Raw genomic sequence first — 22,652 nt, 5'->3', positions numbered from 1 at the left:
AGCGTTTCTTCAACTCCTAGAAACTAGCCTCACATTCCTCAGTCCATTTGAACTTGGTATCCTTCTTTAATAACTCAGTCATAGGCTTTGCAATCTTTGAGAAATTTTCAATGAATCTCTGGTAGTATCCTGCGAGTCCAAGAAAACTCTGGATCTCTCCAACCGTGGTTGGTGCTTCCACTTGGTCACGGTATCAACTTTTGTGGGATCAACAGATATTCCTTCTACGGATATAACGTGTCCGAGAAATCCTACTTCCTTCAGCCAAAACTCACATTTGCTGAACTTGGCATACAACTGATGTTCTCTGAGCTTTTCAAGTACCAATCGCAAATGTTCCTTATGCTCTTCTTCATTCTTCGAGTAAACCAGGATATCATCAATGAACACCATGACGAACTTATCCAAGAACTCCATAAACACTTTGTTCATCATGTTCATAAAATAGGCAGGTGCGTTACTCAGACCAAATGACATAACGGTATACTCGTACAGCCCATACCTGGTGGTAAAAGCTGTCTTAGGTATATCCTGTTCTCGAATCTTCAACTGGTGGTATCCTGATCGCAGATCGATCTTGGAAAATACCTTAGCTCCTTGCAATCGATCAAACAGATCATTGATCATTAGTAGTGGGTACTTGTTCTTGATCGTTACTTCATTCAATCCTCGATAATCAACAACCATCCTTAACGATCCATCCTTCTTCTCTACTAGAAGTACTGGCGATCCCCAAGGCGAAGAACTTGGGCGAATATATCCTTTATCCAATAACTCCTTAATTTGCTTCTTAATTTCCACCAAATCCTTTGCTGGCATCCTATATGTTATCTTCGATATTGGCCCGGTGCCTGGCAATAGTTCAATCAAAACCTCAATATCTCTATCCGGTGGCATGCCTGGCAACTCCTCTGGAAATACTTCAGGGATATCCCTTACCACTGGTACTTCCTCCTGCACTACTCCTGTTAAACAATTTACTAGAGTCCTCTTGGGCACATGCCGGGATACATACTTGATCCTTTTCCCTTCTGGGGTGGTAAGAAAAATTGTCTTACTGGCGCAATCGATGTTTCCTCCGTACATCGACAGCCAATCCATACCCAGAATTACATCCAATCCTTGTGATTCCAAAATGATTAAATCCGAGGGAAACACATGCCTACCTATACTCAATGGCACTTGAAAACATCCTTGACTGGCCATATACTCCGCTCCTGGTGAGCTTACTAGCATAGGTGTTCTAAGAACCTTAGTGGGCAGGTTATACTCATCCACAAATCCCCTTGATATGTATGAATGCGATGCACCAGTATCAAAAAGAACGAGTGCAGTAAATGACTTAACCAAAAACTTACCGATGACGGCATCTGGCTGCTCTTCAACCTCCTCCACGTTTACGTGGTTCACCCGTCCCCTGTTGAAAGGGTTCGGCTTCTTCCCAAAGCTTCCATTGCTATTTCCATTTTGTAATTCAGGACATTCATTTGCATAATGTCCTGTCTTCAACACTTAAAGTAAGTGACTTGGCTCAGGTCCTTCTTGGCTGGGGTTGATGGGTTGGTGCGATTCTGGCCATTGCTTCATCCATTCCCATTACCATTCCTGGTGCCATTGTGATTGTGCGAGCTACCTCCTCCATGGGTATGCTGAAAATGTCTTCCCGGTCTAGGGGTAAAACGTGGCTTCTGCTGAGCTCCTGAATTGTACTTCCCTTGTCCATACTTCCTCTTGTGATTCTCAATTTGCTGCTGCTTGCCTACAATCATAAGAGCACGGCCTACCAACTCCTATTAGTTGTTGAAGGTTTCTACCATCAACTGCATGCTCAACTCATCATTCAGTCCTTCCAGAAACTTCTCCTGCTTAGCCGCATCCGTAGCAACGTCATCTGGGGCATAACGTGCTAACTCACTAAAGTCCTCCACATACTGGCCTACTGTCCATCCTCCTTGGCGCAAGTTGCGAAACTCACGCTTCTTCATGGCCATAGCTCCTGCTGAAACATGGGCAGTACGAAAGGTCTGCTGAAACTGGTCCCATGTGACAGTGTCGACAGGGAAAGTGGCTGTGAAATTCTCCCACCATGATGCTGCGGGTCCTTCAAGCTGATGTGCGGCAAACTTCACCTTCTCGGCATCCGTGCCTCCTGCTGTGGTCAACTCTCTAGCTGTCTTGCGGAGCCAATCATCTGCTACTATCGGCTCGGTGCTACTGGAAAACATCGGCGGATTCAGCCTAAGAAATCGGGCTAAGTGATCAACAGGTGGTGGTGGTGGTGAGTTGTTGTTGTTGTTCCCCTGATTCTGATTCTGAACTAGCAACTGCATCAATGTGTTCTCCTGCTGGATCAACTGGGTGAGCTCCGGTGGGAAGGTAAATCCGGGGTCACGTCTCGGAGGCATCTGAGGGTTTAGAAAAGATAAGAATAGAGGGGGTCTAAAGAGAAAACACTACCCATATGCACATGAGGCAAAAGCAAACAATTCAATTCATTCAATCAAACACGGGTATACAATCGATCTAACTATCGCAAAAGTGCTCGGACTACTATATTTACATGGTGGACTACTACTACTGATGAGGTGGTCTACTAGAAATATTCTTCTGTTGCAGACTCCATGATATCTGCTCCAGCTTCATCAACATAGTCATCATCGCTTTCGTCTGGGTCCGAGTCTGTGTCGTCGATGATGATGTAGTCTTCCGGGCTAATGTCCTTGGGTTCTTCGTCTTCATCTACTAGTGTAGGGTCTGCCATAAATATCGCTAGCTTCATAGTTAGGTCGGCATTCTTATCCACCAATACTTCAATTTCCTCTTCATAATCTTCACGTGTAGCCTTGAGTTCTTCCTCCAGTTCCTTGATTCTTGTCCTTGCCTTCTTCAGATCTATCATGTCGGCGCACATCTGGTTCTCCTGTCATCGAATGTGCTGGTTTAACTCCTGGATAAAAACTGCAATGGATCTATTCTTTCTGGTGCTGATCATCTCCCAGTGCTCATCTCTGCGCCCATAAATTTGGTAGATAGTATCCTTGAGATCCTTGCGGTAGACTTCTCCAATGCGTCCCATGGTGATGTGAGATGCCATGCTCTTTCCTAGACTCCAAGTTGGTGCATCAAAATAAAACTCTATGGGCTTAGTGACTGGCATGAACGTCCTTCCTGGAACTTGAACTTGAATCATCCAGTGCTCTTCTTCAGGTAAAGTGGCGTTGTAGGTTCCGGTGAAGCTTGGTACTCCTATGTTCAGGTATCTAGTGACTTCCTTCAAGTGACGTCCAAAGGGTGTATCTTCCTCCAGTTGTGTGAACTTGTTCCTTGCATCCGCCATCCTAAAAGAGTAGAAAAGATGAGAGGTCAGAATGAGAAGAGAGTGGATAGTGATCTAGGTCTTTTAGCTTAGTGGTCGTGTCCTACAGTCAGCGTGTGCTCTGATACCATCTCTGTAGCGACCAGACCTCAAACGGTCTGATCTCTGTGCTCCGGTGTCATCCCTGGATCAGTAATGCTGACACCACACAGTACTCGGAGGATTTATAACAGAGTAGCAATCACACACTTATTACATCGAGGGTCTCAATAGAGAACTTATTACAATAAATATGGCTTAAGGCCATCTGATAACGATAACAGCGGAAGGCTTGGAAGATAAGTGAGTCCATCAACTCCAACGACATCACTGAGTATAGAACCACGACCTAAAAACTCCTTAATCATCGTCTGAAAAGTCTGCAACATGAACGTTGCAGCCCGAAACGAGTCAGCACATGGAATATGCTGGCAAGGTAACACATAGAGAGTAATGGAATGAAACAGCTATACTATATGCATATTTGGCTGGTGGAAAGCTCTATGGTTACAGTTTTGCGTAAAGCCAATTTTTCCCTACTGCAAAGGAATAAATTTATTTAACTATCATGGTAGTTGTTAAACATTGAGAATGGTTGACAACATCCTCAATCCCAATTAAAAATATCATTAACAAAACCCAACAAAATTAATTTAGAGTAACATGTTGAGATTCACATGATAATCCAAGTACTAGATACTCAAGATGTCCACAACCGGGGACACGGATAACCATGATTAGGTTGTTACACGCTGCAAAGGTTTGCGCACTTTTCCCCACAAGACTCGATTGCCTCTGTTTGGTTTCTCGCACTACACGGTGTTTGAGAAGACGGATGACCGAGACATAGTCTTTCAGAAGCCTAGCACCTTACGATGGATAGACTGTTACACCTACTTTCCCCTACATCTTCTAGTCTACCCTGTAAGAGTTCACATGACTTATTCAACTATGCCAGAGCCCATAATGGCTTGTGGCTGCACACGGAAGTTTCTAGTATGAATAATCTCATGATCCCTTTGAGCCTGGGTGGCGGTCCAAAAGAAAACACGCAAGTCCTGGACTACCCAGGTGCCTCAATCCACCCAGATGTGTGTTTAAGTTGCCACCTTAGATAAACCATTAATTAACAATACTCACATATGTCAAGGATATCACTCACCCAATCCACGTCTACTAGCATAGCATAGCATAATAAGCAAACGTAGAAGTAACTCCCAAAGGTTGATGTATAACAGGTGATAGGTTCTACCTCAACTACTTCCCATCCCACAATTTAATTAGATCCTAATCATGCAATGTTTGAGGATTGATCTAATGCAATAAAACTGGGTAGTAGAAAAGGTATGATCAAAGTGTTACTTGCCTTGCTGATGATCCGGGAAACCTAGCGATTCGAAGTAACAAGCGGCGCACTCTGGGTATTCTATCCCCTGTTCAAGAATTCGTCCGATTAACCAGTTAACTTGCCGATTAATCCCTACTCATAGGGTCACCGAGTAGCCGATAAACCGATAAATCGTCCGATTAATTGATTAAATGGCCAATTAACTTGCCGATTAGCCTATTAATCCCCTACTCGCCAGCCAACCGAGCAGCTACCAGTTAACGATTTCCTCAACAATGATTCTATCGCAGACAAACAAACAAGCATACAATAAGTACTCATCTAATGCACGAGTAAAACTCAAATAAGAGATCTAACCAGAAGGTTCAACTTAAGAACTCCGGTTGGCAAAAAGAATCAAATCGAACAAAGCAACGAAAATCAAACGGCGAAAGAAAACAACTTTGTTCTACTAATCTGGATCTAAGTCAAATTTTACAGTAACAAAAACTTGTTTAAGTTGGTTAAACGGATAGAGGGTTTCGAGACGAAACTCCAGGCGCTTGAATCGCCTAATTCCGATAAGAGCGAAAAGTTATACTAAATCGAAAATCGGATCAGGAATCGCGATCAGAAAAATCACGGATTTAATCCGAGAAAAAGAAAAACGACGAACGTTCGTTAGAACGAACGAACGGACGAACGCTCGCTAATTAAATAAATCGGAAAAACCGATCTATTTAAAAAAAACTGAACCTAAAAAACCGATGAAAAACCGACAGTTTTTCAAAAAAAATAAAAAAAGGGCGTGGAAATCGAGGCAACCTCGGGCGGCGTGCGGCGGCAAGGCGGCGTCCGGCGGCGGCGGCGTGCGGCGGCGGGCGATGGTGACTCGGCGCTGGGGCTGGGGCGGCTCGGGCTAGGGTTTGGCTCAGCTCGGCCTCCCCCCTCCCCCCGGCTTATAAAGCCTAGCGGGCCAGGATCAACCAAAATGCAAAATAAAATATGATATGCATAGATGATCTAATGTATAACATTCGAAATTGAAAATTTGGGATGTTACATGGCTGTGGTAAGCAGACGTAACTACATAGGAAGATCAATCGCCCCTTGTAAGAGAAAGGAGAGACATAACTTGTGAGGTACGTCGATCGATCGGGGGTAGTTAAAGTTGATCTAGGTATATGTTGGGAGATCGATCGGTATACATGCATGTGTGTGTTAGAAGCAAATGAGGCACGAGGAGAAGGATAGAGAGAGAGGGATGCATGTAGGAGGTGGTACGAGAGGCATACTATATCGAGGGGGAGGAGTGTGTGAGTACGAGAACGATGAAAAGAGTGGTGGGAGTGAGGCATGGACGGTGACAAGAGAAGAGGGGAAGCTTATGTTTGCGCTAGGCACACCTGGCTAGAGAGGCATATCGATCGATGTCTGCCGTGAAGAAGGAGCTGGGGGGCCTACACACACCGTGGGTGAACGACCTAAAGTGAAAAGATGAATTTGCGTGATGGAGCTAGAGAATGCTGAGGGAGGGTGAGAGGGATGCATGCGTGTGCATGCACAAGAGAAAGTTAGCGCTAGCTACAAAGATAAGAGGGTTGTGTGGGTGTAAAAGACGAATAGAGATCATATATACTTCATTATAAAAAGCGAATTCGGATATTTGAAGAATTTATCATAGTGTTTCAAACCGACGAATGTGTGAATATATATAACGGTGATACACATGGTGTGGTTATGAACATGGTATACTACATTTAATATATTTTATCTCTACTCTTATAAAAAACGGAGTTGTTGATGATGGTGTGCCTGCCATCCTGCATTATAGGCCGTCTGATTTATATCTGGTGGATAGCAAGGAAACTATGATGGTTGAAGTTGGCAACAATCATGATTGTAGATTCTTATTGAAATATAGAAACGAATTCAAATTTAGTTCGAATTGCAGCGGTAGTATAGACATTTGGAATGCACTAAAATGTTGGTATGAGTAGGTTACATGCATTATACAGCAAGCGAAAAAATTTAATCGGACATAACATGGATTCATACTCCCTCCTTCCATCTATATAGGGCGTAATGAGATTTTTGAGACCGCCTTTGACTATTGACAAGATTAATACTACATGACATGCACAACGTGAAAATTATATCATTGAAAGAACCTTTCACAAACGAATTTAACGGTGTGCTTTGTGTAAGTTGCATGTCATATATCATTGCTCTAATATTTGGTCAAAGTTAGCATCGAAAAACACATTAGGCCCTATATAGATGGAAGGAGGGAGTAGCTTTGAATAGCATTTGTATAGTAAAACGGGGCAAGACTCTCTCTTTGTGTGGTGTGAATAGTTTTATTTTTTTGTTTTCTTTTTGGTTGAGGGAAGTGCGAATTGATTTGGTACGTACAGGTACAATATTACTACACGTTAGGCTTGTCCCTAAAATTCAACCCACGTCTTGTTATATCCCGAAAATTCATATATCATGCTCCCAAAACTGGCGCCTTCACAACCAGCACCTTGCTATCCCAAAATTACAACGGCGCGAAAACTCCCTCTAGCTGCCAAATCCCGACACGCGAAATCCCCCTTCTAACCCTGAGCCGAACGGCCGCTAGTTCAAATCGATGGGGGGTACTTTTGTAACACACCCTACATTTTGGACAAGCGCGTTCCTAAGTCATGCTTCACCCCCTCCCATCGCCCCCTTTTCGCCATTCAAAATCCCAGGCCGCCATAACCTCTCCGCTCCAGCCGCGAAACCCCACCCTCCTCCGTCCGCCACATCACCGCTGCCCAGCCGGAGCCTCTTCCCCGACGACGTCGTCCACCGCAACAGCTCGACATCCCTCGTCCACCTCCCTGGATGAGGATCCGTCGTCCATCTCGCCGTCTCGCTGGTTCAGCCGCCCCGTCCTCCACCTCCAAGGAGTTGCTCCGACGATCGCCTCGTCTATCGCGGCTGCTCCATCCCCATAGCGCCGCCTTAACCTGCTCCACCGGAACCGCAGCATCCTCACCGACTCCTCGGACGAAGCCGAGGCCTACTCGGCGCCACCAAAGAGGTTGTACACTCATCGCATCGCACCTTCTCCTTAACTCGACCTCCCGGCGCCGACGGTGCTCCATCCCGCACCCCCATGGAGCGGCTACCTTGAAGCCAGCGCCGTGGGCGACATCTCCACGGCGGCTCTACCCCAGTGCGAGGCCCCTTCGGTGGCGGCGTCCATACCAGTCGGATCTACTGCTGCTGCTGCTCCGGCTCTCGCTCGATCGCTTGCTCGCCCTGCTGCTGCTCTCCCCCTCGCTCGTGATGCTGCTCTGCTCCGATTAAGCCACACTTTAGTCGACTGAATCGACTTTTGGCTCAATCGATTTTCAGGGGTTGGGGGGGCTCGCCAGAGTTAAGTAAGAACCACCCGCAGCGAGGACGGGGGCTCGCCGGAGAGGTACCCCACTATCTATCTTAGGGTTCAGGATGGGGGCGGGGGGCCTAGAGGGCTGGCCGGGGCGGCGGTGGCGAGTTGTTTCGGGGCGGCGAGGCGGCGCTGGGGCCGGCGGTTCGGTCGGTGGTGGCTGGCGGCTCAGGGGGGTGCAGGTTGAAGATGAACTACAGGCCCTCCCTAAACTACATGTCAAGTGCCTCTCTGCTACCATTGCGTTCAGTTTCGACAGTAGCATTCAGATTCCACAGTAAATTTTAGTTTCGACAGTTAAGTTCAGAGTCAACAGTTTTTACCTCATCTGTTGTAGTCAGGTGGTTTTTGGTGATGTTAATTTTACATCCATTTTACATCATCTATTGGAGATGCTATTAGAATCCCACTTGAGATTGACGATGTCTGTCTTGTGTTGCTTCAGCCTTAACGTCTTACGGCTCACCGGAGCTGCTCCAACGACAGAACGATCCGTCACAACAGAGCAGTGCCCTGGACGCCATCTACAGATTCCTCAGATCTTCCTCTACACCTCCAAGAGCCACCTCTACCTCAACTTCTTCAGCGACCAACCCAATGATGCTGAGGTCGACACGGCTACGGCAAAGAGGTTGTACACTTGTTGCATCACTTATTACTATACATTCACGTCGATCCATTAGGGCTATTTTGGTTCAACGGAAAAACATCGATCCATTGGTTGTTACCATCACTCTAAATTTCTGCATGCTCTCCTTATATAATTTCACCATATTTTTTCGTATTCATGTCAGATATTGTACACAGTCATGCTGAACATGTAGAGAAAAAGAGAAGAGTTTTGCGCGGCAATACAATGTCATGCAGACATCGCTCCATGGTGGGTTCAATGGCAAACCCTCCCCACCCCTCTCCAGATTGTAATCCAGAGGAAGATATCTGTTCTGAGGCGGATTCAGACGCCACTGACCACTCCTATTTACCCCCCAAGATGTTTGCTCTACCTTGGCATGATGATGTTAGTCATATCATGCATATGTTGCCTTGCAGTGCCTACTTTTGACATCATATATGTCATCTGCTTAGTTTAGACATGTTCTGTAATGCCACCTGTTTAGTTTCTATATCATATATGAGAATTATGCAGTCTCATGTCTTTTAGCCAGCCATAATATATGTGAAATGTGCAATGCCATCATGTTTAACCAGGCATCATATATTTGAATGATATCTTGCCCATCCTTTTCTTCATTACATTTCCATTTGTCGACAATGTTTGTACATTAAACTACTCTTCCTGTGAATCAGCCATTTGGGTGGGAGATGGAAAAATCTGGAATGAAAACAAGCCTTCAGAGCAGACAGTGCTACCTGTTGAAGCAGATCTCTTGTTGGGTCCCGATAGCTCCTCAGAGATGGATTCAGAGACAGATGACCAGTCCTATTCCCCCACTGAGGTGTATGCTCTAACTTGGCACAATTATACTGCTCATATCATGCATACGGTGTCTTGCATTGCATAGTTTAGACATCATATACACAATATTCAACACCATGTTCTTAGTTCAGACATCATATCGAATGCCCTTTGTTTAGCCTATAAATCACATATGTGAATTAAATGATGCGATCCTGATTACTTAGATAACATGTAGGTGAATTATGTCATGCGATCCTGTTTAGTTATTCATCATATCTTTGAATTATGTTATGCTATGCTATCCAGTTTAGATAGACATCATATATGTGAAATTATGTCGTGCTATCCATTTTAGTTAAACAATATACATGTCAACTATTTCATGCCCTCTTTTTTCCACACTATCTATTGCATCTGTCTCTCATACAATGTCTGTACATTCAACTATGTTTCCTGTTTATCAGCTATTTGAATTGGAGCGGGTGATGCCAGTATCTAGCGGACTAAAAACACGGTCTTCAAATAAAACAGTGCTACCTCTTGGTGGAGATAGCACCCCAGTTGTACATGCACAAGAACCAGCCCTACCACACATAACCCAAACTCTCGCAGATTGTACCCCTACTACAATGGACAGAGAACCAGCTTCACCCAATCTAACCCCAACCCCAGCCGATAGTAACCTAGTTCCTGTTGACACAACACCATATCCACCACAGAGCTCCCAAACAAGAGCAGTTAGTAAGGCAGCTCCAGTGCCCAAAGGGCCAATACAATCACGGCGAACCCCAACTCCACCAGTTAGTACGCCTATTCCTGTGGAGGAAGCACAACCAGCTAGTCGTACTTTAGCATCTATCGAATTTGATGTTGTTAAATCATATGTGCGTATCTTCCCATCTTGGAAATATTATACTGAAGATGAAGGAAAATGCCAGTTGCAGGTGTTTTTCCAGGAGTTATGTGTAAGTAATGTTATTCATGGCAATTACTTTGCTTCGTCCCATACATCCTACCTCCATGATGGTTATAATACAGCAAATTTTCCCATTTTTCTCTATACACAAGGACCGATTTGGAAACTCAGGATGAGGTAACCTGTGCTAATACCTCTGCTATCTTCAAGAATGCTTGGTGGCAGTATCGGAATTACCTGAAGAAAACGTACTTCACCGGCAAAGAAAATCATCAAATTCCCTTACGTTCTCCTGAGACACATTTACTGGACGACGACTGGGAACGCCTTGTTCTGTACTGGTCCCGAACCAAGAATGTGGTAAGGTCTATGAGCTCATTTTCTATTTTTAAGTATTATATTCTTGCGTCTTACTGTACTCTGTTCATGTAGAACAAGTGCCTAAACCTGAAGAACAACTGTTCTAATTTAAGATTCCATTGCTACCATAAGACATAGATATATGTTTGTTTGATGCTTTTATTATGTACTAGTACTTGGCAATAGAAGACTTGGTAGTTTAATCCTGTCCACCTTACTAATGAACTGGTTCACCGAAACGAGTTTCATATACTAGTACATGCTAAACTTGTTATGTGTCTGCTTGTTTCTTCTTTTAGAATGCTGACAGAATATTGGGGAAGAGTGCCTTATTAAGCAACGGTAAAGGAAGTAATGCAGATAAGGTTCAGGATAGTGACACATCCTGTCTTGGTTTAGTGTTGGAGTTACTGGCCACTACCGCTTGCACAAGCTATTCAAACTCACTGTCTGAATCAGTTCGGTTTCTTGAGTCTCAACTACAAGCTGAAAGACATCGATCAGCTGTGCTGTGTCAAGAAGCGGAAGGACTGCAGAAGTCCCTGGAGCATTCAGATGCATACTTTCTGGTGCAACAGCAAGCGTTGAAGGATTTTAGCGCCAAATAGGACAAAGCTAATCAGCTTGCTAAGCTTATTGCCAGCATGGTGGATACCCAGGATAATGTTTCTTGAGCTATTTTGAAGTTGTTTCAGTTATGCTCTTGTTTTGCTGCCGCGTTTATTTGCACTGGTGGCCAATTTTGATGGCCAGTGTATATGATATGCTGCTTTGTTCCCTATATTTGCACTGGTGGCGAACTTTGATGCCTAGTGGATGTAATATGTGTAATAGCCGTGATAGCCTAGCGTTAGTTGCTTGCTTATTTATTTCCTTGTTGTCTTGTTTATTTGTTTGCTTGTAGTCATTGCAGTTCTTTTTCCGCGGTTAACTAGTGGCCGCAATAACCTATTTTTTAAAACTAGGACACAATAACCATGGGCTAATATTTACTGTAGTGACACTGGGCCTCCTACGGGCCGTAGAAACAGTGGGCCTTCTACGGGCCGTAGAAATAGTAGGCCTTCTACGGGCCGTAGAAACAATGGGCCTTCTATGGGTCGTATCATCAATGGGCCTTATACGGGTCGTATGATCGATTGGCCAAACATGGGCCAATAACAGGCCGCATTATGGCCGTAAACGGGCTAGAGTTGGAATCGTCCGTTCATGGGCCGACCGTAACGGGCCATCATTAATAGGTCATATTTGATGATGCTATGAAAACGGCCCAACGTATTAACGGACCACAAACGGGCCGACTGTAACCACGGGGTGAATTTGGCCCACAAACAGAAAATGACAGTAACGGGCCGTAAGTAAACGAATGCTGGAAATGAGCCCAAGAATAAATGGGCTCCAAGAAGGCCGAAAGATAACATAGGCTGGAAACGGCCCAACGGAATAACGGGCTGTTAATGGGTATAAAGTGATACACTGTTCATTACGGGCCAGTTTCACCATGGGCGGTTAATGGGTGTAAAGTGATACACTGTTCATTATGGGCCAGTTTCACCACGGGCCGTTAATAGGCCAAGAGTTACATAGGGCCTCATATGGGCCAAAAGACGTCATGGGCCATACATGGGCCAGAAGTGAAAACAGGCTGGAATCATATTGGATTGCCCAGATGACGCTACTGGGCCTAATTCGGATAGGGCGTAACGGGCCTTGGGTTAGCGGGTTGTAAATGGGCTATATGTGAACAAGCCGTTAACAGGCTTTACATGGGCCGGCCCGCCACCTTTTGACCAAGTCAAACTGGCCGGCCTTTTCACAGGAATGGGCCTCTGTTGGGCCGTGCCACATGTCGACGTATCATAGGCGCCTATCTGACCCACTGACGAGCTGGCACGTGTTTCATCCGGCCAATAAGAATTTTACACGTGGAAATTCCCCATTGGTCGAGGCTGTTAACGGGTTATCGGATCCAAAACCCGACCTGATAGCTTAACAGCGTTCCGTTACGGTGGATGCCACGTGTCAGTCACCCTTGATGAAAGCACTTCTGTGACGCGCGATTTATCGTCATGGAAGTGGACACTTCCGTGATGATAATTTTGGTAATGTCATGGAACACTTCTACGACAACACATGTATGACTATCTTGATTCTGTCATAAATTTGTCATGGATGTACATGCATGACAAAAAACGCGACCTACTGTAACAAATACGTATCATCACGGAAGTGTATTTTTTTTTGTAGTGATAGGTGTCATTCCAGAACCCCGATATCTTTGGCGCGCTAGGTAGGAGCACTGAGGCTGTGAAAATCTAGTTTCAAGGCCAACTCATCGACTCCTTCGTCACGATGGCTCTGAAGAAGAAGGCGATCATGGCGATTGGCTCGTGTGGGGCCAAACCACCCGTCCCAGCGCGGGCGGGCGACGGAGCGGTGCCGGATGGTAGCAGAGACGTGGCCCCGCGAGCATCCACGACACTCTGGCAATCGGAGCCAGGCGAGCGGTGTCGTGCGTGCCCGAGATGACGAGCCACACGCTGCTGGGCCCGCAGGCAAGGCCGTGCTGCCCATGGGCGGCGTGGGGACCTCCTGGACGCCCCAGCCGGTGCCTGCGCCGTGACCTTCCCAGGCCGCGCATGACGAGCAACGCCGCGACATCAATGCCTCCAGACACCGCCACGGCAACATCCATTTGCGTCACTCTCAAGACGCACTGGGCCAGCATGCGCACCCAGATGCTGGCGGAAACGGCGCGCGACAGCGAGACCGTGATAGAGCTCCCTCTAACATGGTTAGAAGTCAGAGCGCATCACGGTCTACACAGCTTTCGCCACCACCCACGCCAGTGGAAGCGTTGGCACACGCGCAACTACTCCTCGACTTCCCCCTAGTAGCGGAGAAGCTCGACGAGTGGAGGGCCACCATTCGAAGCCTCGTTAGCTTCGCCAACAAAGATGAGCCGCGCCTAGCAGGACCCTCATGCCGGCGCTCTGGCGAGCCGGTGCATGCCAGCGGTGGGAGGACCAGGGACGCTGCGACCATGGTGCACTCTCCTTCCTCATGGCCATGACAACAGCCGTCGGCTCGCCAGGCCGACGCCCGCGACAATGTCTCTACGGCATCGTCTGACACGCGAGCCCGCCGTGACTAACGTCAAGTCCTCCAGAAGCGAGCTCAGGAAGACGCTCGGACCACTATCGAGCGGCGGCGAGACACGCGCCATCAGTCAGACAGGCGCGCGGGACTAACTGTGGACCGCCCATTGCCGGGGGGTGCCGGTGACCTACCATATGAGGTGGGTTGTCCAGCTTTCACCTATGAGTTGCGGCAGTTCCAATGGCCCACCCACCGCATGTTCAAGCCTGAGGTCGGAGAAAAATACAATAGCAATACTCACCCATCGGAGTTCCTCAGCATCTACACCATCGCGATGCAAGCTGTTGGGGCTCGCGACGATAAGGTGCTTGCCAATTATTTCCCGTTTGCACTTAAGCCCAACGCCATGTCATGGTTGATGCGCCTGCCAGTGGATTCCATCTCTTCTTGGTCGGACCTGTGCCATGAGTTTGTTGGCGCCTTTACCGGAGGCCACCAAGCTCCTGGCCAGGCGAGTGATTTGCATGTCATCCCCTGGAAGGACGGCGAGTCCTTGTGCAAGTACATACAAAGGTTCAGTCGTGTGCAATACAACATCCCAGATGTTCATCCCACCGCTGTTGTTAGTGCATTCCATCTGAATGTGCGCAACCACGAGATGCACAAGGAGCTGGCGATGAGCAAGGTTAAGGATGCAGCCGAGCTGTATGTTTTGGCCGATAGGTGCGCTCGGGCTGAAGAAAGAAGGAAGTACCCCGGCGAAGATGCCGGCGCGGAAACCGACTCCACAGACGAAGATGCCGTCGCCCCAACAAAGAAGGGCTGACGCCGCAATAAGAAGCGTAAGGGCAAGACCGTCCTTGTCATTGAGGGATCCGGTGACCCCGACGCCGCCAAGAAGGCCAAGGCTGACGACCCCGGCAAGGAAGTTGCTGGGTGCGCCGCCTGCTAGGCCTTGGCGGCTGCCGACAAGCCAGGAGGCTCCGACAAGCAGTATTGCAAGATCCATCGCACCAAGGGCCACGACCTCCAGAACTGCCGACAAGTTGAGCTGCTTGTAGAGAAACAGAAAGCCGAATATGAGAGGCGGGACAAGGAGAAGGGCCAGGATGGTGCTGAGGGGTCCGGCAAGAAGCGTGGCGGCCAAGGAGGTCGCCGCGGCAAGGATAATCAACAAGAGAGGCCCGCTCAGGGCCATGACAAGAAGGAGGGGTGATGATCACGGTGAGGACGACGAGTCTGGCGAGCACGAGTTCCAAAAAGCTACAGAGGCCATGTGTGTCGACGGTGGCGCCTCGTTGCATACCTCTCACCGCCGGCTGAAGTAGTGGGCGCGTGAGGTCACTGCGGCAGAGCCATCGTTCGATGCCTAGAAGCCACTAAAGTGGTCCAGCACACCTATCATTTTTGACACCGAGGATCACCCTGATCGCACAACTGCGGTCGGGTGTTCGCCGTTGTTGGTTTCACCAACAATATGCAACCTCAAGGTGACAAAAGTACTAGTTGATGGTGGGGCGGTCTGAACTTGATCTCGCTAGCTGTGATCGAGAGGCTGCAAATCCCCGATGGGGATCTCGAGGAGACAGGCACGTTTCGAGGACTCAACCCGGGGAGGAGTCAGCCGAAAGGTAAAATCACGTTGCCCGTTACGTTCGGGGGAGAGCTGAACTACCAGACGGAGAAAATTGTTTTTGATGTCGCCAAGATCCCCCTGCCCTACAATGGGATCCTTGGCCGCCCAACGCTGGCCAAGTTCATGGAGGCATCACATTACGCCTACAACACATTGAAGATGCCCGGGCCACTGAGCATCAGCACCGTCCCCTATAACAAGAAGGACATGCTCATCTGCGTCGGCCAGCTCTACCGGGAGGCAGTTGCGGCAACGACCGCCAAGGCACTTGCTCCTGCCGCTAAAGCCCTGACAGGGAAGAAGACCGGCAAGACCTCTGCCTCTGCCGGCAAGGCCCCTTCCGGTGAGACCTCTTCTGGCAAGACCTCCTGCACCCACTCCGGCAAGCGCGCCTCTTCGGAGTGTTGTGCTACCTCTTGAGCACTTGCGTTGGTTTTCCCTTAAAGAGGAAAGGATGGTGCAGCAAAGTAGCGTAAGTATTTCCCTCAGTTTTTGAGAACCAATGTATCAATCCAGTAGGAAGCCACGCACGAGTCCCTTGTACCTACACAAACAAATAAATCCTCGCAACCAACGCGATAAGGGGTTGTCCATCCCTACATGGTCACTTACAAGAGTGAGATCTGATAGATATGATAAGATAATATTTTTAGTATTTTTATGATAAAGATGCAAAGTAAAATAAAAGGCAATAAAAATAACTAAGTATTGGAAGATTAATATGATGGAAGATAGACCCGGGGCCATAGGTTTCACTAGTGGCCTCTCTCGAGAGCATAAGTATTCACGGCGGGTAAACAAATTACTGTTGAGCAATTGACATAATTGAGCATAATTATGAGACTATCTAGGTATGATCATGTATATAGGCATCACGTCCGAGACAAGTAGACCGACTCCTGCCTGCATCTACTACTATTACTCCACACATCGACAGCTATCCAGCATGCGTCTAGAGTATTAAGTTCAAGAGAACACAGTAACGCTTTAAGCAAGATGACATGATGCAGAGGGATAAACTCATGCAATATGAAATAAACCCCATCTTGTTATCCTCGATGGCAAAAATACAATACGTGCCTTGCTGCCCCTACTGTCACTAGGAAAGGACACCGCAAGATTGAACCCAAAGCTAAGTGATGGGGTCATGTACCTAGGGTAGGGTCACAGACCTGATCTAAGTACCCTGCCCAAGGACACCCTTAGAAGAGGTCACCTTCCAGTCGACCAACAAGGGACTCACTCGACTGACTTGAAGGACTCGACCACGAAGACTCACTCGACTACCAGGAGGTCAAAAGGCACTCTGCACTGCAACGGCCTGTAGTTAAGTAGACTTTATGATAGTTAAGACACTTTATGTGGGACGTTACCAGTAACGCCCCGGACTAAATACACCTTAAACCCTTCATTACGTGGACTGGCTGGGGTCCTGGCGCACTCTATATAAGCCACCCCCCTCCACAGGCAGAAGGGTTCGGCATCCTGTAACTCATATACACATAATCCACTCGACCGCCTCCGGGCTCCCAGACATAGGGCTTTTACTTCCTCTGAGAAGGGCCTGAACTCGTACATCTCTTGTGTTTACAACCTCTTCATAGCTAGGACCTTGCCTCTCCATACCTACCCCCCACTCTACTGTCAGACTTAGAACCATGACAGTTGGCGCCCACCTTGGGGCAGGTGTTTTAGAGATTTTGTGGAGAAGTTGCGGTTCTTCCGAGTACTTTCATCATGGTGACTGCTGGAGTTTTGGTTGAGGGTCGAGAGATCCGTCTTGGTGCTCTCACCTTCGTCGCCGACGACTCCGCCTGGCTCCAGGAGGCTCCACTCGACGTCGATGCGCTCCCGTCCGCGGTGCGACGCATTTTCGCGCATGTGTCCGTGGCATTCTGCTGCGGCAACCGTCGACCCCGTATCGGTCGACTTCCCCATCGGCCACCCTCCCGGTCTCCCGCCAGCGCAAGCGCTCGGGCCGGTCGAGGCTTCAGCGGTGGGTGAGGCACGCGGTGGCTCGCCAGATGGCCACCACCCAAGTTGCGGCAATCGAGCCCGACGAATCTCTCTACGGCCTGTTCGATCTGTCGACCGGCTCCGTAGAGACTGCATCCGAGTGCGATAGCAGTGATCCAGCGGCGGAAATCCTGATGGTCGACGGGCCCCGCAGTCCCCCTGGCTTCGCCCGTGATGGTGGAGCAGGCGACGGGGGCGACCCCGCACGAGACCACGAAGAGTACCAACCCGAGCCACTCGACTCTCTACAAAGAGAGGAACTTCGCCGCAGAAACGTGGATGCCCTGCGTACTCCCATCGCAGGAGAAACCCCCGAGGCTCGCGCCTTGGAGGAGGCACGTTTGGCCAATTTGGCCGAACGCACTCGACTGGAGAATCTTCAGCGAGCACTCGACGAGCGCGCGCGGCAACGAGTTCCCGACACCAGTCGACGTCAACTCTTCCCGCCGACTCAGGTATATCGAACCCCAATCCAGAATTTAGCAGCTGCGACCCGTATAGCAGAGTCCATCCAGCCCTCTCAGTCGGAAGCTGGCAGAGGCTTGATGCAGATCAGGGATCTGCTCCGGGCAGCAGGAGATCAGAATTCGGCCGTGTCGCAGTCGCGCAACAGAATTCACAGTCGATCCGTCGCTGCGAATACGGTTCAGTCGGCTCACAGCCCCAGATCGCCTCCGCGGCGTGAAGGGCGCGAGAATCGGCGAGACCAATATGGTGACCGACTCGACCGAGATGATAGGCGTCGAGTGCCCAATTCCCCTCCGAGGGGTGGGTCTTACGCTCCTCGGCAGCAAGATGACAGACGTCAGCTCAGTGCGGGGCGAAGAGTTCCAGTCGACCCCAGAGAACCAGGCTTCGACGCGCGATCCATTATCGTGCAAGGTTTGGTCGACCGGAACAGAGCCCATCGAGGTGGACTCGACAGAGATGCGCCCACAAGCAGTCGAGTGCATGTTTCTGGTCCTGAATGTTTCAGCAGAGCTATCAGAGCCGCAGTTATCCCTCCCAATTTCAGGTTGGCAACAGGAGTCAGCAAGTTCACTGGTGAGTCTAAGCCTGAAACTTGGCTTGAGGACTACCGAGTGGCGGTTCAGATTGGTGGTGGGAACGACGAGGTGGCCATGAAGCATTTGCCCCTCATGCTGGAAGGTTCTGCCAGGGCATGGTTGACTCAATTACCTCCTAGCAGCATTTACACTTGGGAAGATCTGTCCCGAGTGTTCATCAGAACGTTTGAAGGAACTTGCAAGCGACCGGCTGGATTGACGGAGCTGCAAGTCTGCGTGCAGAAGACCAATGAGACTCTCAGAGAGTATATTCAGAGATGGATCACTTTGCACCATACTGTGGAGAATGTGTCTGATCATCAGGCAGTCTGCGCCTTTAAGGATGGTGTCAAGAACAGAGAATTGAGTTTGAAATTTGGTCGAACCGGTGACATGACCTTGAGTCGGATGATGGAGATTGCTACCAAGTACGCCAACGGCGAAGAAGAAGACCGACTCCGAAGCGGCAAGCACAAGCCGAGTCAGTCGGAAAAGGGAAACACCAGTCGGAAACAGAAGCGGAAGGCTGAACCGGCAGCTCCTGGAGAGGCTCTGGCCGTGACTCAAGGAAAGTTTAAAGGGAAACCAAAAGGATCCTGGAACCCTAAGAAGGTAAAGGATAAAGAAGGGAACGACGTGATGGATATGCCGTGTCACATCCACACGAAGAAAGACGAAGAGGGGAATATCATCTACCCGAAGCATACCACTCGCCAATGTCGACTCCTGATCCAGCAGTTTCAGGGAAAACAGTCTAAGGACAAGGAGAAGGAGTCGGACAAGGCCGCAGACAAGGAGGACAGTGAGGAAGGATATCCGCATATCAACTCCACTCTGATGATCTTTGCAGATGTGGAAAGCAAGAGTCGATTGAAAGTCATTAACCGAGAGGTGAACATGGTCGCCCCAGCAAAAGCAAATTATCTGAGATGGTCCCAAACACCCATCACATTCGACCAATCTGATCACCCGACTCATATTGCCACCCCTGGGAGGCAAGCTTTGGTGGTCGATCCAGTTGTCGAAGGCACTCGACTGACAAAAGTGCTGATGGACGGTGGTAGTGGGCTGAATTTGTTGTATGCAGACACGCTGAAAGGAATGGGCATTCCGATGTCCCGACTGAGCACCAGTAACATGAGCTTTCATGGAGTTATACCAGGGAAGAAAGCCGAGTCACTCGGCCAAATAGCTCTGGACGTGGTGTTTGGTGATTCGAAACATTTTCGCAAAGAGAAGTTGACGTTTGAGGTCGTGGATTTTCAGAGTGCATATCATGCCATTTTGGGGAGACCAGCTTATGCACGGTTCATGGCTCGACCATGTTACGTGTACCTCAAATTGAAGATGCCCGGCCCCAAAGGAGTGATCACTGTCACCGGTGATCGGAAAAAGGCAGAAGAGTGCTTTCAGAAGGGCTCAAAGATTGCCGATTCCCAGGTGACAGCGGTCGAGTTCGAAGAATACAAGCAAAACGCAGATCCGAGTGATTTGCTGCGATCCAAGAAACCCGCCACAGAATCTGCATTTCAGTCGTCCGGTGAGACAAAGCCTGTTCACATTCACCCGACCGACCCCGATGCAGCTCCGACCCACATCTCCACAACACTCGACCCGAAATAGGAAGAAGCGCTCATCCAGTTCCTCCGTGAGAACTGGGACATTTTTGCATGGAAGCCCGCTGACATGCCAGGTGTTCCCAGGGGACTGGCTGAGCATCGCCTAAGAGTCGACTCATCTGCAAAACCAGTCAAAGAGCATCTTCGGCGGTCCGCCGTCCAGAAGAGAAAAGCCATTGGTGAGGAAGTGGCTCGACTGTTGGCGGCAGGATTTATCCGAGAGATATACCACTCCGAGTGGCTCGCTAATGTCGTCATGGTTCCTAAGAAGGACAAATCGCTCCGAATGTGCATTGATTTCAAGCACATCAACCGGGCCTGCCCGAAAGATCATTTTCCTCTCCCTCGCATAGATCAAATTGTTGACTCGACCGCGGGATGCGAGAGACTGTCTTTTCTAGACGCCTACTCCGGGTACCACCAGATCCGTCTGTACGGACCCGACGAGGTAAAAACAGCTTTCATCACTCCATTCGGGTGCTTCTGCTATATCACCATGCCATTCGGCCTCAAGAATGCCGGAGCCACATTTATGCGAATGATTCAGAAGTGTCTACTCACTCAAATCAGTCGGAATGTGGAAGCGTATATGGATGATATCGTCGTCAAGTCACGAAAAGGTTCCGACCTGCTCGCTGACCTCGCCGAAACATTTGCCAACCTCAGAAGGTATGATATCAAGCTCAATCCATCAAAGTGCACATTTGGAGTTCCTGGTGGCAAGTTACTCGGTTTTCTCGTTTCCGAGCGAGGAATCGACGCTAATCCAGAGAAGATCGGCACTATTCTCCGAATGAAACGCCCTGTGCGAGTGCACGATGTCCAGAAGCTTACTGGATGCTTGGCCGCATTAAGTCGATTCATCTCACGACTCGGTGAAAAGGCATTGCCTCTTTACCGACTGATGAAGAAGGCAGACAAGTTCGAGTGGACTCCAGAAGCTGATGCAGCGTTTGCCGAGCTAAAAGCTCTGCTCTCCACCCAGCCGGTGCTTGCTGCTCCAATCAGCAAAGAGCCTCTGTTGCTCTATATCGCAGCCACAGGACAAGTCGTCAGTACTGTGCTTACGGTCGAGCGGGAAGAAGAAGGAAAAGCTCTCAAAGTTCAGCGCCCAGTGTATTATTTGTCTGAAGTCTTGACTCCATCCAAGCAGAGATATCCTCATTATCAGAAGCTTGTGTATGGAATATACATGACCACAAAGAAGGTTGCTCATTATTTCTCTGATCATTCCATCACAGTCGTCAGCGACGCTCCACTATCAGAGATTTTGCACAACAGAGATGCAACTGGTCGAGTGGCTAAATGGGCGATTGAACTTCTTCCCCTTGATATCAAGTTTGAAGCAAAGAAAGCCATTAAGTCCCAGGCAATAGCAGATTTCCTCGCCGAGTGGATTGAACAGCAACAGCCGACTGAAGTTCACTCGGAGCATTGGACCATGTTCTTTGATGGCTCTAAGATGTTGAATGGTTCCGGTGCTGGGGTTGTCCTGGTTTCCCCCAGAGGAGATAAGCTCAGATATGTGCTCCAGATTCACTTTGATTCCTCCAACAATGAGGCAGAATATGAGGCCCTCTTATACGGATTGCGCATGGCCATTTCACTCGGCGTCCGTCGCCTGATGGTCTATGGCGACTCGGATTTAGTGGTCAACCAAGTGATGAAGGAGTGGGACGTGAGAAGCCCAGCCATGACTGGATACTGCAGTGCAGTGAGGAAGCTGGAAAAGAAGTTCGAGGGGTTGGAGCTCCATCATATACCCCGACTGAAAAATCAAGCAGCTGATGATCTAGCAAAGATAGGTTCCAAGAGAGAAGCCATTCCGAGTGGTGTGTTCTTGGAGCATATACACACTCCGTCAGTCAAAGAAGATCCTTTCACCGAAGAAGCTCCACAGCCCAAGAGTGCCACAGATCCGACTGAGGTTGAAGTCCCAGCAGTGGTCGACTTGGTCATGGAGGTCTTGGTGGTCATTCCCGACTGGACAGTTCCATATATCGCGTATATCCTGAGAAAAGAGCTCCCGGAGGATGAGGAAGAGGCTCGACAGATCGTCCGTCGATCTAAGGCCTTTACCGTAATCAAAGGACAATTATACAGAGAAAGCGCGACTGGAGTTGGTCAGAAGTGCATAACACCAGAAGAAGGTCGAATCATCCTCAATGATATCCACTCGGGAACCTGTGGTCATCATGCGTCCTCTCGGACCATCGTGGCCAAAGCATACCGAGCCGGATTTTACTGGCCAAAGGCGAATGAGATGGCAAAGGAAATAGTGGATAAGTGCGAGGGATGTCAGTTCTACTCGAATATGTCGCACAAGCCTGCATCGGCTCTGAAGACCATCCCACTCGTCTGGCCTTTCGCAGTATGGGGGTTGGACATGGTCGGTCCTTTGAGAACAGGGCGAAGTGGCTTCACGCATGTACTG

Source organism: Triticum aestivum, chromosome 3A, assembly GCF_018294505.1.
Source record: "Triticum aestivum cultivar Chinese Spring chromosome 3A, IWGSC CS RefSeq v2.1, whole genome shotgun sequence".
In the NCBI taxonomy this organism is placed as follows: domain Eukaryota; kingdom Viridiplantae; phylum Streptophyta; class Magnoliopsida; order Poales; family Poaceae; genus Triticum; species Triticum aestivum.
This window is presented reverse-complemented; position numbering follows the sequence as displayed.